Source organism: Lycorma delicatula, chromosome 5, assembly GCF_047948215.1.
Source record: "Lycorma delicatula isolate Av1 chromosome 5, ASM4794821v1, whole genome shotgun sequence".
In the NCBI taxonomy this organism is placed as follows: Eukaryota; Metazoa; Arthropoda; class Insecta; order Hemiptera; family Fulgoridae; genus Lycorma; species Lycorma delicatula.
Window position 1 is genome coordinate 40,594,607 of NC_134459.1, and position 23,647 is coordinate 40,618,253.

Consider the following 23,647-nt stretch of genomic DNA (forward strand, 5'->3'; position numbering starts at 1 on the left):
GTGATGTGCATGACATCCCAAAGTGTAAAAACAATGTATGATGTGTAAAACATGTCATATGCATTTACAGGTATTGTTTTTTTAGTGCTGATTTGATTTCAGCTGCTGTGTGACAAAGTAATTTTGTAGAACAATGATTATCTGTATTGTAATACAAAGATTAACGCCATATATTCTCATCAGTGATATAATTAAAATCTTCTTTCCATACTTCGGTGCTAAATTAATGGCTGTTACAGATTAAAAGATTATCGGAAAGATTTTACTTTTTAATATAATCTGTTTTCAGTTGTTTAATTCCTTTCTTTATTGAAATTGGGTAATATGTTGTAAGAATGAACAAATCTTACTCTTATAGAATTTAGCAAAATATGTATTGGTTATCTTTTGTATTTTCTTTTTTTTAGGTTACAGAATTATTGAACTATATATGAGAACATGGATGGCTATGATGTCTACTATGTGATCTGTACAGTGAGGTTTCAACTGTAATTACAGGGAAGAATAGATTTATCTTTACAGAACTTATAGAAGCCGCAGAGATAATTCTCCTCATCATTGTATTTATTATTGAGCTATTTCTGTTGCAGGAGAAAATGTGAAAAGGTGTGTGATGTTTTATTGTGTGTGTATCACACATTTTTGTGTGTGTATCACACATTTTTGTGTGTGTATCACACATTTTTGTGTGTGTATCACACATTTTTGTGTGTGTATCACACATTTTTGTGTGTGTATCACACATTTTTGTGTGTGATTTTAACTCATTTAATGTGTTTTCCACAAATTAATACTCAAAATGAGTATAAGGATTGTTTGTTTTCAATAACTTGGCAAAAGTGAGTTGTTGCTGAAGGAAAATATTCTGAAGAAAGTTGGAGAATCTGTGACCATATGTATTCTTAATATAAATATTATTTATTTTTACCTTATTTTAAAATTTTGTTTCTACCATGTTGGATTTAGCAATTTTTTTCTAAATGGAAATTATGTATAAACAGAGTTATACAATACATGATTTCCATTTAAGATCTGACAAATAAATTTAAACAAAAACCGTGCTTCAATATTTTAGCCGTTAAAAGCTTACTGACTGGAGATTGCTTCTTTGGAAAACTCTGTGATCTAAAAGCACTTAGATTTATGGAATTCATTTCATCTTAAAACTCCTTTGAACCTTAAATACTTACTGGTAACATCTATGCCAATCTTATGGAAGCTATGTTTATGAAAATGTTAAGGAAATCATGCTAGCAGTTAGAAACATGACAGTTGATCACCCTGAAGAATTTTTGCAATAGGAAATGTTTTTCCAGCAGAATGGTTTACACCAACTTGTTAGAGAACAGAACTAATACTTCCAATGTGAATTTGAAAAAAATGGATCTTGAAAATAAATCAGTGAAAAGAATCAATGGAATTACAATCATGTTCTACAGACTTTGTCTCTGAAAGTTTTCTTGTGAAGCCATTTAAAACAAACATTTTTGTACGAAGCCTCTGTAACAGATACAATTAGACCAGAAGAACAGGGGAATTGATAACATTTGAATCCCTTATCCTTGATATGCTTGCACATGTAAGGAGAGCATTTTAAGATAGAATATACTAGTACGTAAAGAAAAAGAATTTCAATTTTTATTTTTACCTGATTTTTAAGTACTATTAATCAGAAGCCAGGCATTTAAATTTACATGCAATTTATAAGTAATTGGAACTTGTTTTACTTATGTAATTTATTTTGTTTTGATCAGCTAGTTTTGTTCCTTCCCATGGAACATAGGTTGGAAAAAATTAATTTTTTTTTTCTCATGGGGTTATATCAATGTTTTATTGTTTGTTTATAGACTTAATGATGTATCATTATTTCTGTTTGGCCTGGTTTTGGTTTAAACAAAAAAAAAAAAAATAAGTATGTATTTGTTTTTTAAAGACTTCATATAAATAAGTTTTCTCAGAATTAAATTTTATTTCCTTATTTATTGGAAGTTAACAATGTTGATTTATGCCAAATCTAAAATGTATTTTGTAGCTGTAACACATAGTTTTCATTTTTATCAGACATTCTTTCATCATGTAGATCGTGCTAATTTAAAAATTTTCATCTCGTATGCGGAGAGTTGTTAAATTTTAACATAGAAAAAAATATTTGTGATTTATTTCTATTATGTTCAGAACACAGTATAAAATAAAACTAATTGCTGCTTGCTACCTTCTGATTACACTGATAGACAAAAAAACTTTTTTTTAATATTTCTCTTAAGTGAGATACCATTTCTTGAATTGCTTTTTTCTTGCATAATAGATCTGTAAATAACAATTTTTCTATCACCCTTAGTTTTAAATAAATTGCGCTATAAAAATAATTAAGGAAAAATGCAGTCTAATAAAATATATAATTTTGTTATGGCCATACCTGTGTTAAAATGATTTTGCTCATGTTTTTCTTTTATAAATAGCCTTAGGCACATCCCGAATTAATGTCCAACGGTAATCGACTAGCATGTTATACCAGCTTTCCATCACAGAAATGTCTTTTGGAAACGTTACATCTCCGAGGTTGTCTGGGAAATAATCCAGAAGTGAGTGGAAGAAATGTATTTTCAAAGACATATTACATCCCATAGCTCTTTATGAAGTAAGAAGTTGATGATTAACAATATCATGGTAATTGTCGGTTATTTGTTTGCCAAGAAAATGTTTGCAAATATCTAAATGAAGTCCAAGCTGCACTTTCTACATTATTTAACATTGGATTAAATACATCATCTCTCTTGACCAACTCTCTTATTTGAGGACCAAGAAATATTCCCTTTTTAATTTTTCCTTCACTTAACATTTGGAAATTTCTGATAAAAATCTGGGACTATTCTTAGTTGCTTTTACAAAAATATTTTTAGTCCTAGCTTGTTATGGTGAGGGGGTAAAAATATTGTTTTTGGATTCAACAAGGGGTCTCATGAATAATATTTTTCCCATTTGGAGTTAAATTGTCTCGTTTCTTCCACTCTTTGGTAACATAATGTTTATACTTAGCTTAGCTGTTCCATTTGCAAAGAAAACACATGTAATTAGTATAACATAACTGCATGCCTAACAAAATAGCTATAACTTTCTTGACTAACGAAGTCATTTAATTCACCTTGTGATATAAGATGTGGCTTAAGGGAAGATAATTCAAAATCAAAATCATTGTTGTCTTCTTCAATACTGCCTGATTCTTCATCACTGCTTTTGAAACATACATTCACAGGTGGCTCAGGAACTGGAATAATTTCATTGTGAGGTAAAAGCCTGATTGCAGATTGCAATGAAGGATATTTACATATTTAAATTTTTTAGATATTTTAGACACACTTTTTAAACAAAAGTAACAATCGGTTACATGAACCTTTGGTTCACACCAAACCATATGTACACTAAATGGCAAAGCCCTTCCGCGTACCTTTCAGCCATCCTCTCAAATATACAGAACAATTAATGCATACTATATGAGCAATTGCAGAAATTTCAGTTGAGATGTTACGTCAAACCATGAACAATTTAACGAAGAGACTTCGTGAGTGTTTACGTAGAAGAGGAGGTCACCTGGAAGATGTCATGGTTTCTTTTATTATTCTAAAAAATTCCTTCTTCCAGTTGTAAAACAATTCTTCAATAGATTTCTATAGAAATATAATCAAAATTTAAAAAAAAAAAACTAGGAAATAGATTTTTATATACATGTATAAATTACGGCAATATTTATTACAAACTAACTAATTACACAACTAAATATTACAAGTTAACTAATTGCACTGTAAAAACAAGAAAGTACTTCCATTCACTTGACCAAGTACAAGTAAAGAAATAAAATAAGATTTTACTTGTCAGTAAAAGCAGAAAATGGAGTAGAGCAAGGATAAAAGGACCAAAATGAAGAGGGGAAAATCAGGCAGAAAAATTTGTACGTTTGACAAAATGAAATAGCTTGAGTGATAGAAGATTAAACCACTAATTTTACCCTATACCTGTATCATCAAGGTTTTAATATCACATTTTGTTGAAATACAAAGTGGTCCATTTAAATTGAGACATCTATTTCTAAAAAACTACACATTTTAGGGAAAAGTCTCCTATTAAAGTTTTTCCATTTCAGGGGGGGGGGAATAGTTCACAATCTATGTTGTCCTTGATAAGGTAATTTCAAGGTCAACTTAATTTTTTTTAACGGGAACCTTTATTTTTTATTGCAGAATCGAATTCTTTGCAAAAAGAAATCAAAATTTTTTCCTTAAAATTGATAGTTTTTTAGTTATACATCTTCAAAAAACACTTCCTTTCTTTCTTTTCCTGTTTAGCCTCCGATAATTACCTTTCAGATAATACTTTGGAGGATGAATGAGGATATGTATGAGTGTAAATGAAGTGTAGTCTTGTACAGTTTGTTTGACCATTCCTGAGATGAGATGTGTGGTTAATTGAAATCCAACAACCAAAGAACACTGGTATCCACGATCTAGTATTCAATCCCTGTAAAAATAACTGACTGTACTAGGACATGAATGCTGGAACTCTCGACTTTCAAATCGGCTGATTTGGGGAAAACACGTTCACCACTAGACCAACCCGCCAGTGGGTATCTTCAAAAATACTGTAAACCTATAAATTGGTGTTTTTAGTTTCATTAGGTCTGGCCCAGCTGACAAATTATAATCCATGTGATGTTAAATTTTAAATAAAAAACAATCAAAGGATTAACCTAAATAAAACCCATTGATGTTTTAATGTTTTTTAAATCAGATATTACATACCGATATGGTACATAGCCAACATGTGTTGTACGCTTTGGTAAGTTAATAGACTGTGAAAATATTCGGTTTAATGAATTACTCATACTTTAAATTTTTTTTTAATGCTCTGTTTAGTAGAGTTTCTCTCTTGATATCTCTACAGACATTTGTTATACGCTCTTTCATGTTTTCAAGGATAGTTTGTACTTCTAGGTAAACCTTTTCTTTAACTTCACTTTTAGGCTATTTTAAAAAATTTGCTGGTGTTTACAGGCTCAACTCCTTTTCTTATTATTAATTATTGTTAGCATTGATTTTCTTTTATTTAAAATTTAACATCAGCTGGATGTAACTCATCAACTGGGCCAGATATAATGAAACTAAAAATACCAATTTATAGATCCACAGAATTTCTGACGATGAATAACTAAAAAACTTATCAATTTTAGAAAAAAATTCTGAAATGAAATTTTTAATTTTTTTATAAAGAATTCGGTTCTGTAATAAAAAATACAGGTTCCTATTTTTAAAAAAATTAGGTCTACCTTGAAATTACATTTTTTTAACTTACCGAGGACAACATACTTTGTGATCATACTTCCCCGTTTAATTTAAATGGACCACCTGGTAGTGAAGATTTTTTTTTCAACATATAATTTCAAAATGAAACATTTGCAGATCACTTCAATTGCAACATTTATTCCCAGGAATGTATTGCATAACTGGGCTTAACTATGAACAAATTTACATTCATTCTAAGGTCTAAATGTATAGATCTTAGCAGCCTGCAAGATTATTTAAAAAATTTATAGTATAAAAATCCATATATTCTTAATTATTATTATTGTTTTATTTGTGTTTACAGATGTTGGTTGCATTTTATCCTTGGACTAACAACAAAGATGGCGATATTCTTTTAGTCTGTGTGAATTAGCTGTAATGGCAAAATGTTCGACGACTGGATGTATTTGAACACTGAGAAAAATTGTTTGTGTCTTAATGAACAATTTTGTATGATATCAGTGTAAGAAAATGTTTAACTTTTTACATTCTTGATAAAGTTTTTTCTTATTGTTTTTAATAATAAAAAAAAAATATTTAGTAAGTTACTCATTTAATATAATTTATTGTTTTATTTTATGCTGCACCTAAAAAATGTTTGAGAAAACCTGCATTAAATGAAATTTAGATAAAGATTATTTCATTATAACTTAATTAGTAGTTCAGTTAATAATTTTGCTAAGTAATTATTTTTCTCCCAACTCAAAAGGTATACTTAGCTAACTTTAATATGACTGTTAAAGGATGGAGTACCTGAAGTATAAAAGAGGAACCATGGGAAACAGCACCTTGATGATTAACACCTCAAAAATATTTTTAGATTTTGAATTTACTTTTATTTTTTATTTGATACTTAATTTATGCCTTCTGAGGGTGATTAGATGGATTTCATGAGCTTTAAAAATATACCTTGCATAAAAATTAGATAATTTATTAACACAAGACTCTATCAAAAGCCCGCGATAACTCAAGGAAAAAGGCAGCAACATTTTTCCTATATCTAGGTTTGAATAAATGCTTGTTTATAATTAGCTATAGCTGTTTACCAAACCCATTCTGGAAGCCAGAATTACATTTAGAAAAGAACTCTAACCTTCTGTGTAATACTTTTTCTAAAAATGTGGATAATCTTTAATTTAATGCAATCTGTTAAGTGGCTAAATTAGCCTTACCTGTTGCCATTATTTATTTACAGGTACAATGTTGGTAAGTTTCAGACTATCAAAGATTGATGGAAGCTTATTAAGAAATTGACTGTGTGTGATACCTCCCAATAGGTTTTTTAGTTCTCTACAAAATACACCACCGTAATCTCATTGGTTGAAAGTTGTGAAAAAAATTTGAAATCAACACATTATTATCTTCATTAGCCAAGTTTTTGAGGCAAAACAGAACCTAAACTTGTTGCAGACTATAGTTGGTTCATCATTTAAGGTACTTCTGAAATTTCAATTTTAGGTGGTCACCATTTTTATTTCCTTGTACGAAGTAATGGAAGTATTGCAATCGCGAAAAATTTTGGTTTTCAGATTACAACAGAAATATCCATTTTGACAATCCCTGAATCCATTTAGACTAGTTTCGGCATGACATGTGTACATATGTATCTTGCATAACTCAAAAATGATTAGCCATAGAATGTTGAAATTTTGGATTAAGGATTGTTGTAACATCTAGTTGTGCACCTCCTCTTTTGATTGGACCAAAAGTATCCAAAAAATGCCCAAAATTAAAAAAATTTGGATTGTTTCTTAACTCCAGTAATTAAGCCCTTGTTTAGAGCTTTTCAGTGATATAAGTGGTACTTATTTTCATTGGTTCCAGAGTTATAGCCAAATAAAATTTTAATTAATGAAATATTTGGATCTTTCAAGGGGAAGACACTTTGGTGAGAATCCAACTTTTTTTTCTCTTTTTTAATTTAATTATATTGAGTTCGGTGATTGTAAAAAAAAAATTACAATAAATAATTCAAAAGAAAAAATATTTAATAAAAAATATATGTAATTTAATAGGCGTACAAGGAAGTCATGTGGTGTCCACATCAGATTTTAAATTTATTCAGTAAACTAATTTTTTATATGGTTTTCTGTCTTACAGCAAAGTAATCAGATTCCAGTTTAATTAGGTATTTTCTATACAGACTTAATCTGTGTTATTATTTACTCCTAAATAATTCGCACTTATGTACATCATTTTGAGTATATACATTTCATTTTAACTCTACTCCAAAAATGAAGTAGAGAGTTCTGATATCTTTGTGATTCGTTGAAAATATTCTTCATTTAATATATTGATCTGATTATTAGTTTGTACATGTATATGAATCTATTTTAAATTTCTTTACTTCAGCGGTTGTGATTAATTGTCCAGTATGATTTATAAAATAGAAAGTTACAGGACTCGTTCTATAGATTTTAATTTACTTAAATCTTGAAAAAATATCCATTTAAGGAGGATTTGTAAGAGCCATACATTATTTATATTTAAAACCTAATTTTGTTACACAAGCTCCTTTATCTTGCAAATATTAAAGATTACTTTTTATTTGTAATGTCATTCACATTAGTTTATTTAAGATGGTCGCATAAATTGCACACTGTACAGTTACGCACGCTTCTAAAATGCTTACAACATTAAAAATTTAACAACTTTGGCAGGAATAAAATCTACATGTAAAATCTACATGATGGAATAAATTTAATCAGATAAATCCTTGATGATGAAATAATTGCCACTGATAGATTTTGGAAATTAATATTTGAAGAAATTTTTTTAATTGATTGATTATAGTGCGATGTCAGTTAATAATTGGAAATGGTTACCCATTTGAACTTCGGAATTTGAAACGATTACAAACTACCAGGACAAGAAAAGAAAAGAAAGATTGACTCCTTTAAATTGTTCTATGTAACAGTTAACTGTAACAGAAAAGCAAAAAAGTTAAATTTTTTGAAAGTATTACTAGCAAATATATTATCCATGTATTATTGTAGTCTAGAATACACAAGAACAGAGATTGGTTTCATAAAATCTTAAAATTTTTTATCTTTCTTATTGGCAATACATCACTTTACTAAACACATTGACTGCCACCATTTCACCAGTGTGATGTTAAGAAACTAACACTGGCTGCTGCCATCTCACTGGTGAGACCTTATCATTGTCTTTCTTTTACATCACCATATTCAGTCTGGCAGCTTGGTATCGTACTGAAAGTCCTTGTAGTGTATTCATTTATATTTCTGCTCACTAGATTATGCTTGGTTTTGTTCTCTGTGTACGTAATGTCTCACCAGTGATACAGAAGTCTTGTATCGTTCAGAGTCGTTGCATCATGTGTTGAGTAGTTTTCAATTTATGCTTATTAGATTATATTTTATTAATTGTTATAAATGAAAACAGCTGCTAAACCAGGGCCTTAATGCGAGGTAGTTCCAGAAGCACACTTTGAGAATCTTTTGTATGTGTTTTTGGAAAGTGAGTATTCAGACGATAAAGAATCATATCATCTAGTGATAATGATGAACCTGATGATTTTGATATTTCTAAAAACCAAGGTGAGTTTAAAAAAAAAACATGTCTGTAGATATCTCTACCAGTAATATTTGGACCGACGTATCATTAAGTACTGCTCTTCTGTTTAATGGTTTAATCATAAATTTAGAAAATAAAATTTAATTGATTTTTTTTAATTTCCTATTTGACAATAATTTGTATGACTTTATTGTATGAGAAACTAATGCTAATGCCCAGACTGCATTGTTTCATTGTTTGCACAGTAAAAGGTACTCGAATCTGTTCCTTGACATGATCTCAGGAATACGAGTGACATAAATGTTATCTTGTCACCAATAATAGGCTAGGCTAGGAAGTGGTTGTAGACCTATCAAAATTAAAATAGCTAGAAAGAATTTCTTCCATTGTACAGTCTGTCCATTTTGCCAATCTGGAATGAGGACTATAAGCCACTTACAAACATTACTGGGCTTATCTGTTTGTTCTTGTTTGCTGAACAGATTGAAGACTACCTCATCCAAAAACAACAATTAAAACTATAGGGGAACAGCCACCCATTGTCTTAATATCTGGATTGATTCCTACCTCTTCATTGTCTGAATTGTGGGGATAAACGTTTGCAATTAAAATTACAGGTTTCCATTGATTAAACTTTGAAGGATGTCTGATTGATCTGAATCATCTTGCCTTTTAATTACAGGTTGATCTGGTTTTACAGCTAATCTAGGCCTTTTACCAGCTACATTTTTTTTAGGTGTACTAGTTATAAACTTGCTTTTTAGCTTGTTCACATGAAACAGTCCGAATCAATTTCACTATCATCAAATGGCTCTTCCAATAACTAAGTGTGTATTCATCTTATCTTATAGATATCTCATCTCATCTTATCTTTTGATATATTCATTGTATATCATATCGCCTCCCATTTTCACTACACAGAATTATTGTGATCAAGTGAAACCATGAATAACAGACTAACACTATCATAACCTAAAACCATTGCCAATTTAACAGTTTTACCAGGCAAAAAGTTCACGCTAAGATAGAATGCTGTTGAAACTAATTACTCAACCGCAAGCATACTATTTTATACAAACAATTTTAAAATTAAATGCCAAAAATAATATTTGAAATTGACAGTATTTTTCAATTATCTGAGTACTAGATTGGTAGTAATGGCGGTCAACCTGTTAAATGAAATCATTATTTTTAATGGATTTGAAGAGTGTGAATAAGTTAATTCTAAAAATATTAGTAAGTAGTTTAAATGACAAAGAAAAGCAATCTGCGAGACTCAAGGTAAGGACAAAATTAGTGAAGTGTGTTATATTTTGCCAGTTTATTAACTCTTTACCGATCTTTGACAGAGTATTCCAACAGCCAATGTGTATGATTTAGGGCCTTTGTTGGAATATTCCAGTCAACTTTTTGTCCAATTTTAATTCATTTTCTGTTATAATATTCCATCGTTTTACGTTGTTCTTTTTTTAGCAGTATTCTGCAATGATAGATAATCATAGTTATTTTAATTTAATATAAAGTAAGGGATTTTCATATGTATTTGTTCATAATCAACTGACCTGTTATAATGGCGAGTTGTTTATTTACGGTTTTCTTATAATTGGACTTTTGAGCATTATAGTTCTTGTATCACAAAATTCTATAAAAATCAGTATATAATTTTTAAAACAAAGTAGCTCTAAAAAGTAGAAAATAATTTTTAAAAGGTAATCCAAGATAATTTTCAACATTTGTAAAAAGAAAACCAATTATGTGCTCATAAGATTATGTCTAATCATTTTAATTTACGTTCACATTATTAACTTTATTAATTCTCGCATCGAATTCTTCAATATTTTATGAGCACACAACGGTTTTCTTTTTGCAAATGACGAGAATTATTTTCTACTTTAGAGCAATTTTGTTTAAAAAATTTATTTTTACTTTTTAGTCTCCCACCCGCATTAAAAATCACAAAATTGATTTACTTATGATAACAAATCAATTTGTTGTCATAAGAAACAGACAACTTACAGTAACATAAGTAATGATAGGTTATAGTAACAAATCCGTTTTATCATAAAAATCATTTCACTGCCACAACAAACCGTTATAGATATCGAAAGATGTGATTTGTTATCTGTATGTAAACAAAGAAATATGTTTTCACAATGTCTACCATATTGAATTTAGAAATATATTAAATAATGTTCACCAAATTGGATTTAGAACAATATTAAATATGCTATATTATATTAACAACCAAAGTTGTGTGCAAATTTTCAGGTTTATTTGTTAAATGTGTGCTTTGATAAGTGTGTCAAATTTCAATTATTAAATTTGACCTACACAGAATTTCAAACATAAGAAAACCATTGAATATATTTTGTATATACGTGACAGAAATTCTGTGAATATTGCATATGTTTGTATATGTGTAATAAAATACATTTTGCATTAAAAAAAAATGTTTTTAAATTTTATATTAGGTGATTATTAGTCAAAATACATACATTAAACAAAAAATAAAATAAGAATGAATCCTATAAAGGATTAATACACAGTTTTGAGGAATTTAATCTCCTTTACTTGTTAATTCAAAATTACAGTTCATTTCCAAAGTACAATCACTGGTTTTTATATGATGTGGCAACCAACTGAAATAATGTACTTTTAAAGGAATAATCTTCATTATTATAAAGATAGACATCACTGTGAAACATATTGATACTGGTGAAATGATGTGTACATCTGAATTAAATTTAATGAAACTAAAACTTTTGAAAATGTGCAAAAAAAAGTTTATATTTGAAAAAAAGAAAGTTTTCTTACTTTGAGGAGTTTTACAATGAAAACTTCTTCAAACAGTAACTTTTGGGTTCTTTGTTTGTGTGACTTAATGGCAGAAGTCCTCTCTTTATATTAAAAAGGAAAAAAGTTATTTCTAAGAAAAGCAGATAAAATTTGAACTTACTTTATTACAAAAATATCAGTGTATACAATCAGGTTAAATTGGAATCTGTGTTAATATTTAAGGTATTTTAAAGGTTTGATATCTTAATTTATAAATAATTTGGGTTTGTTTGGCAGCTACTAAGCAGTAGTTAAATGAAACTGAATTTATTAAATTTTAAATTATTCAAGGAAATCCTATTTTGATTCTTTGGTGAACTGAAAGCGTTAAGGCAATGTACATTAGTAGTTGTTTCTCAATGTATAAAGATATATCACCCACATGGCTAACTTGATTACACAGTGTTTAGAGGTTAGAAATATATTAAGAAAAACTGTGGAAATGAAGTTATCTTAATTTCTGAATTTTAAATGTTTTAAGTATAAAATTAAAACTCCATAAGTTAGAAGAGGTTGCCTCAAATAAACCTCTGTAGAATGGTTTGACTACAAACATTTTTTAGTGTTTTAATTTTTTTTATAATAAATTTTTGTCTGCTTTGTAAGTATTATTAAGGTAGTAAAAAATTGTGTAAATTATATGTTTCTGTTTATAGAGCATTTTGTAAATTAAATGTGATTTTATATTATCCATGATCTATTAAGCATTTCTTATTTAAAGTATCTTGTAGGTCAAACATTTAAAATAACTCTTAAACCATGTCTTCTCTTTTCAATCCCCACTTGGACTACTTTTTTTCTTTATAAGAAGGTACATAGTTTCAAACCCATTTATAAATGACATTATGGACATGATGAATTGTATTTTCCCCATCAGTTTAAAGTAAAAAGATGTTCTGAAACTTTTTTTTTATAATAACAAACTAACATTAAACAAGTAAAATATGAGCTTTATCATTAGGGTAGTCACTAGCAGTACAAGGAGGAATGTTAACCCACTGGGTTGGTCTAGTGGTTAACGCGTCTTCCCAAATCAGCTGATTTGGAAATTGAGAGTTCCAGCGTTCAAGTCCTGGTAAAGCCAGTTATTTTTACACGGATTTGAATACTAGATCGTGGATACCGGTGTTCTTTGGTGGTTGGGTTTCAATTAACCAGATATCTCAGGAATGGTCGAACTGAGAATGTACAAGACTACACTCATACGTATCATCCTCTGAAGAATTATCTAAACGGTAGTTACCAGAGGCTAAACAGGAAAAAAAAGGAGGAATGTTACTTAAAACAAAACAGTTATTCCTAACTCAGTAGTTCAGTTGAATACAATAAATACAGGTCTTCATAAAAGAATGGTGGGGTTGTCAACATGGGTTAAATGAAACAAAAATACTTACAGTTCATGTTTATTTATAAATTTCTCAACTCAACAGTTTTTTTACATAATTTATAAATTTCAATATATGCAGCATTAGTTGCTCGGCAAATGTCCAATCGATATTCTGTTTCTGCTACCCAAATTAACATATCTCTGTAATGGTTACAATTGTTTCATCAATCCTCATTCCCTTTAAATGATGCAGATTGTGTATTTTTTTCAAATAAACAATGTTTTTTTTATAAACACAGGAAAATATTGCAGGGTGTCAGGTTTGGATTCCTTGGAAACTAAGGGTAATAGGTCCTTGCCGGACTATCCATCAACTTCCAAATTTTTTGTTCAAAGCCTGGCTGACGAATGCATTAAAGTTCAGGGATGCACTTAGTGGAAACGAATGCATTGTATTTTTTTCAAGTTCATCTAGTTTAGGAAAGCAGTAATATATCAAGATAAACATTTCCATTAATAGTCTTTTCAGAGACGAAAGAAGATCCTATTACATGAATTTTCCTTACACTACACCAAACATTAACTTTAGGCATGTTGCATCATTTCTCTAAAATTACATGTGGGTTTTCAGATCCTCATATTCATGAATTGTGTCGGTTAACACACCCATAAATATGGAATGTAGCTTCATCTATAAAAATTATATCATCTAAAAATGATTAGTTTTCATTAATTTTGTGGAAAATTTCAACTGCGAAACTGAAACTTTTTTTTTAAATCAGGTTTCAATTCCTAACCCACCGGGTTGGTCTAGTGGTGAAAACACATCTTCCCAAATCAGCTTATTTCTATAAGAGTTCCAGCGTTCAAGTTTTAGTAAAGTCAGTTATATTTACACAGATTAGAATACTAGATCGTGGATAGCGGTGTTCTTTGGTTGTTGGGTTTCAATTAACCACTCATCTCAGAAATGGTCAAACTGAGACTGTACAAGACTACACTTCATTTACACCCATACATATTATCCTCATTCATCCTCTGAAGTTACTGAACATTAGTTACTGGAGGCTAAAAGAGGAAAAGAAGAATGTTTCAATTCCTGCAGTAGCTAGATTTTATATGCATGTAATTTCAATCTTTGTAAAAATTTGTGAATTATTTTCAGTATATCAAACTCGAGGCTCAGTGAGAGGTGAATTTGTTTGGACTTCTGATTGCAGGTTGTCGTTTAACAGTTTCATCTGATACTCATGGTATGCCAGTTGATTTTTCCTTGAGAACAAATCCAGTTTCTTTGGTTGTCTGAACCAATGTAGTATATTATTTTCATGTGGTGGCTCTTTTCCACATACACGTTGAACTAAAATTACGTACTAATTCAGCATGTTACAAAACACACTGCTTTTTCTTGAAGGTGAAGGTTAACATAGTAGCGAACTAAACAATCTCGACAAAAACTGGTGTGGTTGTTTGAACTGCTGTTATACAAACTTTTGGGTTAGTCTTATCAACATAACTAAACAAAGTTTACCTACTGCCTTGATCTGAATTACAGAAACCTCACTATTCTTTTATGAAGACCCTGTATATCACATTTAATTATAACATTTAAGCATTTTTTTAAATATTTTTGTTTGTTGTAGTATGAATCTATCCATGATAGTAGATTATCATAACCAGTTGCTGATAAATTTTAAACAATCTATAAATAACTTTTATTAAATCCCTAAAGTGTTAAGTTTTTAATAAAATCTTATAGCTTGCAATTAATTTTTAATAATTTTTTTTATTACAACCTTGTATATTAATCTTAAATAAAGCTTAATCGCTATAAATTGCTCTGGAATAGGGTACATATTTTAAAAAGAAGTGAGTCCAAATAACTAAAGCATCAACTCTTTTGTTAACCTATCATATTTTGAGACTGTAGTTAATTTGGGTACTACTTCAATGGCCTTAGTCACCATTTTTAAATGCCATTGCATTTAAACTATTATCTGTTACTATAGAAAAAAAAATTTGTTTCCTAGATGCCAATGCAATAAAAAATACAATTTGATATAGCATAGGCTATTCTTGTTTCTTTGGGTGTTTACTGTGTATTAATCTTTTTGTTCTACCTAGTCAAAAAACAAAAACTTTAATTATATTGTTTGAGTTTTCTGGATAGTAATTATTTTTTTCAGTTAATTTTATTTGTTATTTACAAAAAAAAACGCTGAAATAGTAGCGTAGGAAAGGTTTTCCCTGATGAATTACATCCTGATGGCAGTAGTGATTCCACTTAAATGAGTATTTATATATATGTAATTGAAGAATTAATATTTTAAATGTTTTTTATTTTTTACAATGAAATTAATTACATTTATATCACTAAACCATTCTTTTTTTTGGAATGGAATTTTTCTAAGGTATAGTGGAGGATTGTAGTAACAGATCCAAGATAAGAATAACAAAAAAGTGAGCCTACAATTAAAAATGTTGAATGCTTTAACCAAGCAAAGACAACAAATATCCTTAACAATGTCAAATACTTCAAAGGAAAAATCTCAGAAATTTTACTTACAAATGAATATTGACAACTTAACATTATCAAGAGGCCGGAAAATGTTTTTAAAAAGCCTTGATGATATATATAAATTATGATTATATCAGATGTTGCCATTTACTTGTACAATTTGAAATTTAGACTTTCATCAACAAAAAATATAAGAAATTTTGGTGGTGTATTTACTGTGGCTACAGTGTTCCAAATAAAACTACTCAAATATTTACAAACATTCAAATAACAATGATACTTACAGGAATAATTCTTGTTTATAGAGATTCTCAATGTGGCCACTGTTTGCCTCCAGGCATACTTGATCATATCTGAACATTAACATCAAACGAGTGATTGTATTTATAAATTCAGTTGTGCTATTTTTCAGTTCATTTAGAGAATGAGTTGTTCTTGAAAACTGTTTTCTTTCATTACTCCCCATAAATAAAAATTTGAAGATGTAAGGGATCTTTGTGATTAGAAATGCTTTGAAATGAATATCCCTGTAAACTAAATTTAGCAAAACATTGCAGGGTGCATTTTTACTACTCAATCTTTTTGGAAGTATGCTCCAGCAATTTCTTTCTAATTTAGTTGGCCAGTGAAAGGATAAATAATTTTACTGGAAATAATGTTCTGAATTTGCTGTGATCTGGTAAAATTGAGATTATACACATATAATATATAACCAAACTTTTATTTTTTCTTCATGTAATTATCATTGCAGACAGCCAGAACCTTTTTGGCTATTAACATTGAACGATAACTGAAATTATAATTCATCTGAAAACATTTCTATGGAGACTGTCTTCTCCATTTTCATTCATTAAAACCACTGCCAATACACAACATATTTAAGAGTATCATTTAGTTTCATTGCATTTTGTAAGAGTGTAATTTTAAATATTTTGTCAATGTTTCTTCTGCCTGCTGATCTTGAGATTTCTGCTTTTGTGCCAGTTTTCTGATAATTTTTTTGGACTTTGAGCTATGCTATCAGAAATCTCATCCAACTTTTACTTTGGTGAATGAGGGGAACTTTTCCACTGATGAATGGTCATCTGAATTTGGGCTTATCTTTTACAGATAAAGTTTTGCACAGTACAGTAGTCTGAAACATTGATGTTTGTAAATCTTTTATGGAACATTCCCTTCATATATTCTATGTAGTCGCTACCACAGTGACACATTTTCAAAAAAGAAATTTGAGCTTCTAGTGTTACAACCATTGTCTTACACTGGAAATAAAGATGTCAATGGTTATGAAAATAAAAAGTATTATAAACAATGAAGCGAAGAAATCAGTTCAGAACAAAGGCAGCTGTTAGTTTCACTGTTGACAATATCAAAAAACAAGTTAGGATTTTTATTGAATTGATTATGGATGTATTTTTTAGCTGCACAGTTACATTTTTTATAACAATAAAACTCTATACGTTTGCCAGTTCAATAGTCAAAAAAAGCTGAATCATCATTAACTTTTCCAAACCGTATTTTAGTTTCTAGACTTTGGTTTAGAAAATGTTACTACAAACCTTTGAAGACATGATGTATTAAAAATGAAATATTTTTCTTGGCCATTATGGAAGCTAGATGAACACATAGTTTATGTTAAATTTGTTGTCTTTACAGATGTTAAAAATACTAACTGATAGAAAGAATTTGTTGTTAAAAAAAATTTTAGATATCAAAGTTAACTAAGAAATATAAAATTTTTATTGCATTTCAGATTATTAAGTTACTTGCAACTACAGCTTTTGGGTTTAGGTAATTATACATTTTACAGAAAATTACTTTTGTCCAAAGATGTATTATTAATCTTAGGATCTATTTATGTTTACTTCTACAGATAAAACTTTCAAATGCACCAAAATTAATTTCAAATTGTTGAAACAAAAAAAAATTGTTAAAACTAAGAAACATATTGAAAAAAAAAACAAGTTTATTAGTGAAATGCTTACTCCAGATACATTTAAAGATCATTTTAAGTTTTCACAATCTGTGGTTTAAAATTTTGATGACATTTTTAATGCCTGGCAGAATGAGAAATTACAAAGTGATAAAAGTAATGACAATGGTAGGTGAAACTAGTAATTCTATCAGATAGAGCAAATTTTTGGTCGCAATGAAGATAGATTAAAAAATGTTCTGACATAGAGAAGCAAATATTCCAATTATTTAATAAAACTGATGTTACTGTCAAACAATATCAGTTATTTCTTGTTTTTCCAGGACCACAAATTTATTTTATTAACAGGATCCTTATTCACAGCAGCATGGTAAAACTGTTTTCTTGTTTTTATTTATACGGTATCAGATTATAATTTTTTGGAATATGTGACTATCAACTTCTAAGGTGATCACACTTTAAAGTAAGGAAAAATTACCAATAAGGATTGATAATATTCTCTGATTTTCAATGTGATTTTTCAATTTTTACAACCATTTTCCATATCTATTGCATTTTTATTTTCTGCTTTTCTTAAGGATAGCAACTGAAATCAACAAATTTAAAAAATGAAACTCTAGCACATTTATGTCAGTAGTACATATTGAGTTAAATTGTAAAATTGTACAAATACTGCTTTTTAATAATTAGTATAATTTTTTATTGCCATTTTTATTTACAATAATATCAAAAAGAATCTGTAATTCCTTGTAGTATATTATATGTAAATGTACCCAGTGAACGTGTTATACTCTTAGTGTTAAATTAAGTTTTCATTGGAAAATGGAATATTATTCAGAAATAAGATGTTTTAAAGTCTTTATTTATTATTTTTTGCAGGTTTATGTCCAACAGCCCAGTTTTACTGATTTATCATTAATATTGCTGTTTCTGTCAATTAATTGGTGTATCCTGGTTAAAATAGAAATATTTATTCCTAAAAGATTAGATAATTAATGATCGTTACCCAATTATTAAGATATTTTGTTACAATAATAACTAATTATTCTGTTTGTTTTGCTATTATTATTAATTTTATTAGTAAAACTTATTTATTCGTGGTTTTTTCATCTCTTTACATGCATAATTTTCTTTGATTAATGGATATGTTAAATTGTTTGTTAATAAGCATGTTTACAAGCAGCATTTATCATAGGTAAAAAATGTATTTTCCTTTAACAATCCACACAAAAATTCTAGAAAAGGTTTTAATAAAATAATATATTCATTGGTTCTAATGTACATCATTAATCAATTATCGAGTTTAAGTTAATGTATTTTAATTCTCAGTTGATCTACATTAAATCCCACTACAACAAACTATTGATAAGTTCTGTCGTTATTTAAAATTAATGGAAGTTGTACTGATGATAGTTAGCTGCTACTTTTTGAAATAATTCAGCATCTCCGTTTATATATACAGGGGTTTTAATCATTGTCAATGATCAATTTTTCCAAGATGTTGCAGTTTGTAAATTAAAACTAAATCTTGTATGTCACTGTCACTTAACTACAGAGGAATTAGTCCACTTTTCCTGTAGTACTGTTTCTGATATAAAGAGTGTTAAGAAATACCTGCAAAAGGGGTTATGGAACTTGTTAGCACCAAATGTTTTTATGTTAATGTAAAAAATATTAAAATATCATTTACAGACTTTTTTTTTTTTTTTTTTATAATTTTATTTTAACTATTAATGAAACCTTAAATATTATAGTCATGAATTTTTTTAAATTATATATTTTTTTTTTTTTTTTTACCATAGTCACTATCATAGTCAAATTTACATTAAGTTAAAAGAGATGTGAAATAGATTTATACATGAAGACATTCATATATAAATTTATAATTTTAAATTTATTTTTGCCAGTAACATAATTACCTTTGTTCAGCTTTATTAATTGACCTTCGGTGACCCTAATCCATTATATTATCTTGATTACTTTTAATTGTATTATATCAATCAGTGATTTGATGAATCGGATCTAATTATTTTATCCACATGCCAATCTCCTTTGTCTTATCTTGTTATATCCCAAGGGGTCTATACTTTTATAGTAGTCGCTTTAACTTATCCTAACAGCAAATTATTAACGAAAGATGTTCTGATAACTCATAATTTTAGGCAATGTTTTTTTTTGAAAATATTAACTAATTTCTTTTGATATCATACTCGTCTAATTGCTTGCTTGATAGATTTACAATTATTTGCATGTAAAATTCCTGTTGTTACAATCATTTATTACACTCAATTCATACGATTATTATACTCAACGATATAAAATTAATATAATGGAATTACTCTACTACTGGAGAGTGGTCATTAGACAATATTAAAATATTAATTAGTACACCACTATCATTATGAATTCACAGAATTACACTCTTGAGTTCTTCTTAACTGACCACTTTGCTGTTTAGTATCTTTGTGTTCACATCAGTATTAAATTACAGCAATGAAAAGTGTACACCTACTGGTAAATAGAGTTTAATTTGATGACACAACTTGTCATACCATAACAAAAGTTACTTTGATAATTTACTTATGTTTACACATACATGCAATCGTGGACAATTCAAGTAAGTTACACATTGTAGTTAATGATTTTTAACTATCTTATTTTGTACCCCCTTGGATTATTACTTGGATTAATTTCTTCAATATATACAAATAACGTACGTAGAAAAAAACCATATAAAAACACTTAAAAATACTATTATCCTTTTTTCTCATTACATTCCACTCGCTCGTTCAAAAGTACAATTCTTGTGTAATACAATAAAAAGCAGTACAGTGACTTATGGAAGTTATAAACTAGAAAATCGTACTACAAGTAATGGATATATGCTAGTAAAAAGACATTTTGAAGTAGTTAAAGATTATCAGTATTACCAGTGTGAAAAATGTCCCAGAAAATATTTGTTAAAAATGTTTTATCTATCTAGCAGCTTCAGTAATAACATAAATCATATTTAAAAAATTCAAGTTGTTTTGAACAAAAAATATTTTTCAATGGAAAGAAACAATCTTTAACAAAACTACCACATATTTGAATATAAATGTAATTGTGAGAATTTTGATCCCTAAGAAAGTAGTAATTTTATATCACAAAGTTTGGAAAACCAGTTGTGTTGTTGAAAGGTTAAATTTAGTAACTTAAAATATTAACATTCATTTAATTTAGTGCTTTTAACTCATTTATTTTGGGTTCCTAATTAAGAAGATAGTTTTCAAAAGTGTTGTTAACTGTAAAAAATTCATGCCATTTTAAAATGCATACACCCTCATTTATGGAGGAGATACTTCCCTCAAAATGAGGTAGTTTATTTTAAATCTCCCACATTTTAGACAACAGGAAAGATACCACATATTGTTTAAAAATGTTTTAAATATAAGACACATTGGTTTTTATTCAGTAACTAATGCAAGGTTGTAAATATGCTTTTTAACAATGTTTGATACAAAAAAATCATTACAGGTTCTAAACTTGTGAACAAAATATGAATGTAGTAGATCTGTTAAAGGTTAGAATTGCTATTTAATTATTGAATATGTGTAATATAATGGGCCAGGTCTATTACATGTTTGAATCTGTTTGATGTAATAGAGAAGTACTACCTCTCATCTGATAATAATAAAAACCATATTATGAAAAGCAATAACCACATGATTGGTTCAGTTTTGGGGGTTAAAATTAACGTTCTTTATGATCCAGTTTCAGTAAATTGTACAGTGGATATAGACTATACAGTAATAGATGAAGTATGGAACTGATCAATATACAGTGTGGACATTAGTTTTAATACTTTTCATGACTGGTGGCAGAAATAACTTGATTCAGATATAAATGTGAATGCATCTTTTAAGGCAGTCTCTGTAAATATTGTAAAAATTAACTTTAAATATCATTTTTATGGAAATGCTTGTATTTTCATAGACTTATTTTTATTTTCATATCATCATTCACTCAGATTACTAAAGAAAAAATTTAATTTTGTTAAGGCATTATGGTCAACAGCTCATGTATTGTTTCGTAGTTCAAAGATAAAGCCAAAAATTATCATTCTTATATCAAACCCATTAATTCAGAATCTTGAAATCTGATCTTATAATAGTTTGTTGTAATAACAAGTTCAGTTCCGTATTCAAGGATTCCTATATCCTGACTACTCCGATAAGAGTGTACCTACTGTAATTTCAAGTTATATAAAAATTAATATAATGATATATAATTAAGTAATAAATATATAATATTAAATCTAGAAATTTTTCATGTATTAATGATTTAATGAATGAAACAATTATTTTACCTCCTTACAGGCCCAATATTATTTCAGTTGTTTTTTATATCCATTTGTAGACTTTCTGCCCGGTAAACATTTTTTGCCAGATCCCTCTCCTTGAAAAACAATTTTAATTTTAATCTGAAGCATTTAATGATAAATCTACTAGTTGCGTTCATAAAACCAAAATGTTAATAATTTTAATCATAGACATTTATATTTCACATTTTTATCCATCTAATGAGTATGCAGAATAATGTGAGAAATGAGAGAGAAACCATACTGTTATTTAGTTTGTAACCCAATCAACTAAGTTACTGTTGCTTAGGTAGTTGTAAACATGTTATCTGTAGTTTTTTGTCGTTCCTGCTTTCTTCAAAAACTAGATGAAATTTTTTAAATCTGAAAACAGATATATATTTGTATAAAACACTATATTGGTATTATTTCAGGTACATGTGTCAGAAAAATACCAGTTAATTTAATGCAATTTTAGAAAATACGTATTTTCCAGAAAAAGGCCTCTAGAATCAAAATCAACAAGGAAATTAAATATTTCAAAATAAAGATGTGTGCTTGATGATTTAAGGAAAAAGAAACTGCAACTTTAATGTTGAAAAAACTTGCGTTAATGAGACATTTGTCAGAAAAAAGAATAAATAAAAATTTAATTGTAAAGTTGAAGCATATGTAATTGTTAGAATAAAGTTAAGAATGAATTTATCTTAGTTAACTTGCATATAAAAAAATCTGACAACAAAGTCTGTAATACTTTCCTGGTGTTGGTTATTTGTATAGTGAAAAAATAATTATAAATGAAAAAAGTTACCTCTTTTTTTTTGGGGGGGGGGGGGTAATTTATGATGAAATTTTATTGTAAAATTATCACTGTATGTTAAAATAACCAAAAACAAAAATTTTTATTTCAAAAAATTGCTATTTTCTTATTTTTCTGCTCTCCCATCTCCAAAATCACCTTCCAAGAAAATTTGTTGATTTTTCCATGTGTACTATGTAAAATGGAAGAAACTAAAAAAAAATACACAAAAAATGTACAAGCAATAAAAAGTTACCTAGGATCTCTTTTTTGCGAGTGAGGGTGAATTATGGAATTTTAGTATATTATTAATAATAAAATAAACTTTTGATACTATTAAGTTTAAATAAATCCAAAAAGGAGGAATTTTGGGATGAGATTTTTTTCTAACTGTAACGTAAGCATGTATTAAGCTTAATAATAAAGTTGGGTCGTGTTTACAAAATTTTGAGAAAAGTGATTGCAAAAATCTATATACCCTGAAGATGTTGACCCCAAGAAATTGCCACATATACATAAATCTCTATACAAAATTTCATCAAAATCTGTTTATCCAGTCAAAAATTATTAAGCTTCAAACACAGTAATGTACATATGAACATTACCTTTTTTTGGGGGGGGACCATGAAATGATGAGAAATGGAAGAAATCTATACCTCATTTTTGACTGAATACCATACTTTACTAATTGCAGCATTGATCTAGAGCTATGATGCCAGGAAACTAATAAATTTCTTTTGAAAGACATGTAAATTATAACAATAAAATTTGTGTACGGGTATTTGGAGTCATTAAAGATAAATAAATATGGCTCTTGAAACTGGAAATTATATTTTTACTTTACTGACTGTGTACTTATAATGTATACAGTATATATAATATACGGTGTAAGGGAAAGTATGCTTTCATCAAATTTTGCACGTCAGGATTTTTACTGTCAGAACAAAATTTTAGTGTTAAAAAATTCTGGAAGGATGTATAAATAAATATATTGGATTGTCATTTCCTTGATATCTCTAAACTGGT

General features: G+C 28.4%; 1 protein-coding gene across 2 annotated transcripts in view; it reads left to right on the top strand.

Annotated features, from left to right (window-relative positions):
• Nucleotides 1-5,885, top strand: part of LOC142324870 (heterogeneous nuclear ribonucleoprotein A1, A2/B1 homolog) — a 57,899-nt gene extending 52,014 nt beyond the window's left edge. For both annotated transcript variants that reach the window (XM_075365942.1, XM_075365944.1), the window contains 2 exons: nt 408-606; nt 5,638-5,885. The gene's annotated coding sequence lies outside the window, so the exon portion shown is untranslated. The remainder of the gene's footprint in view (nt 1-407; nt 607-5,637) is intronic.
• Nucleotides 5,886-23,647: the final 17,762 nt, after the last annotated feature.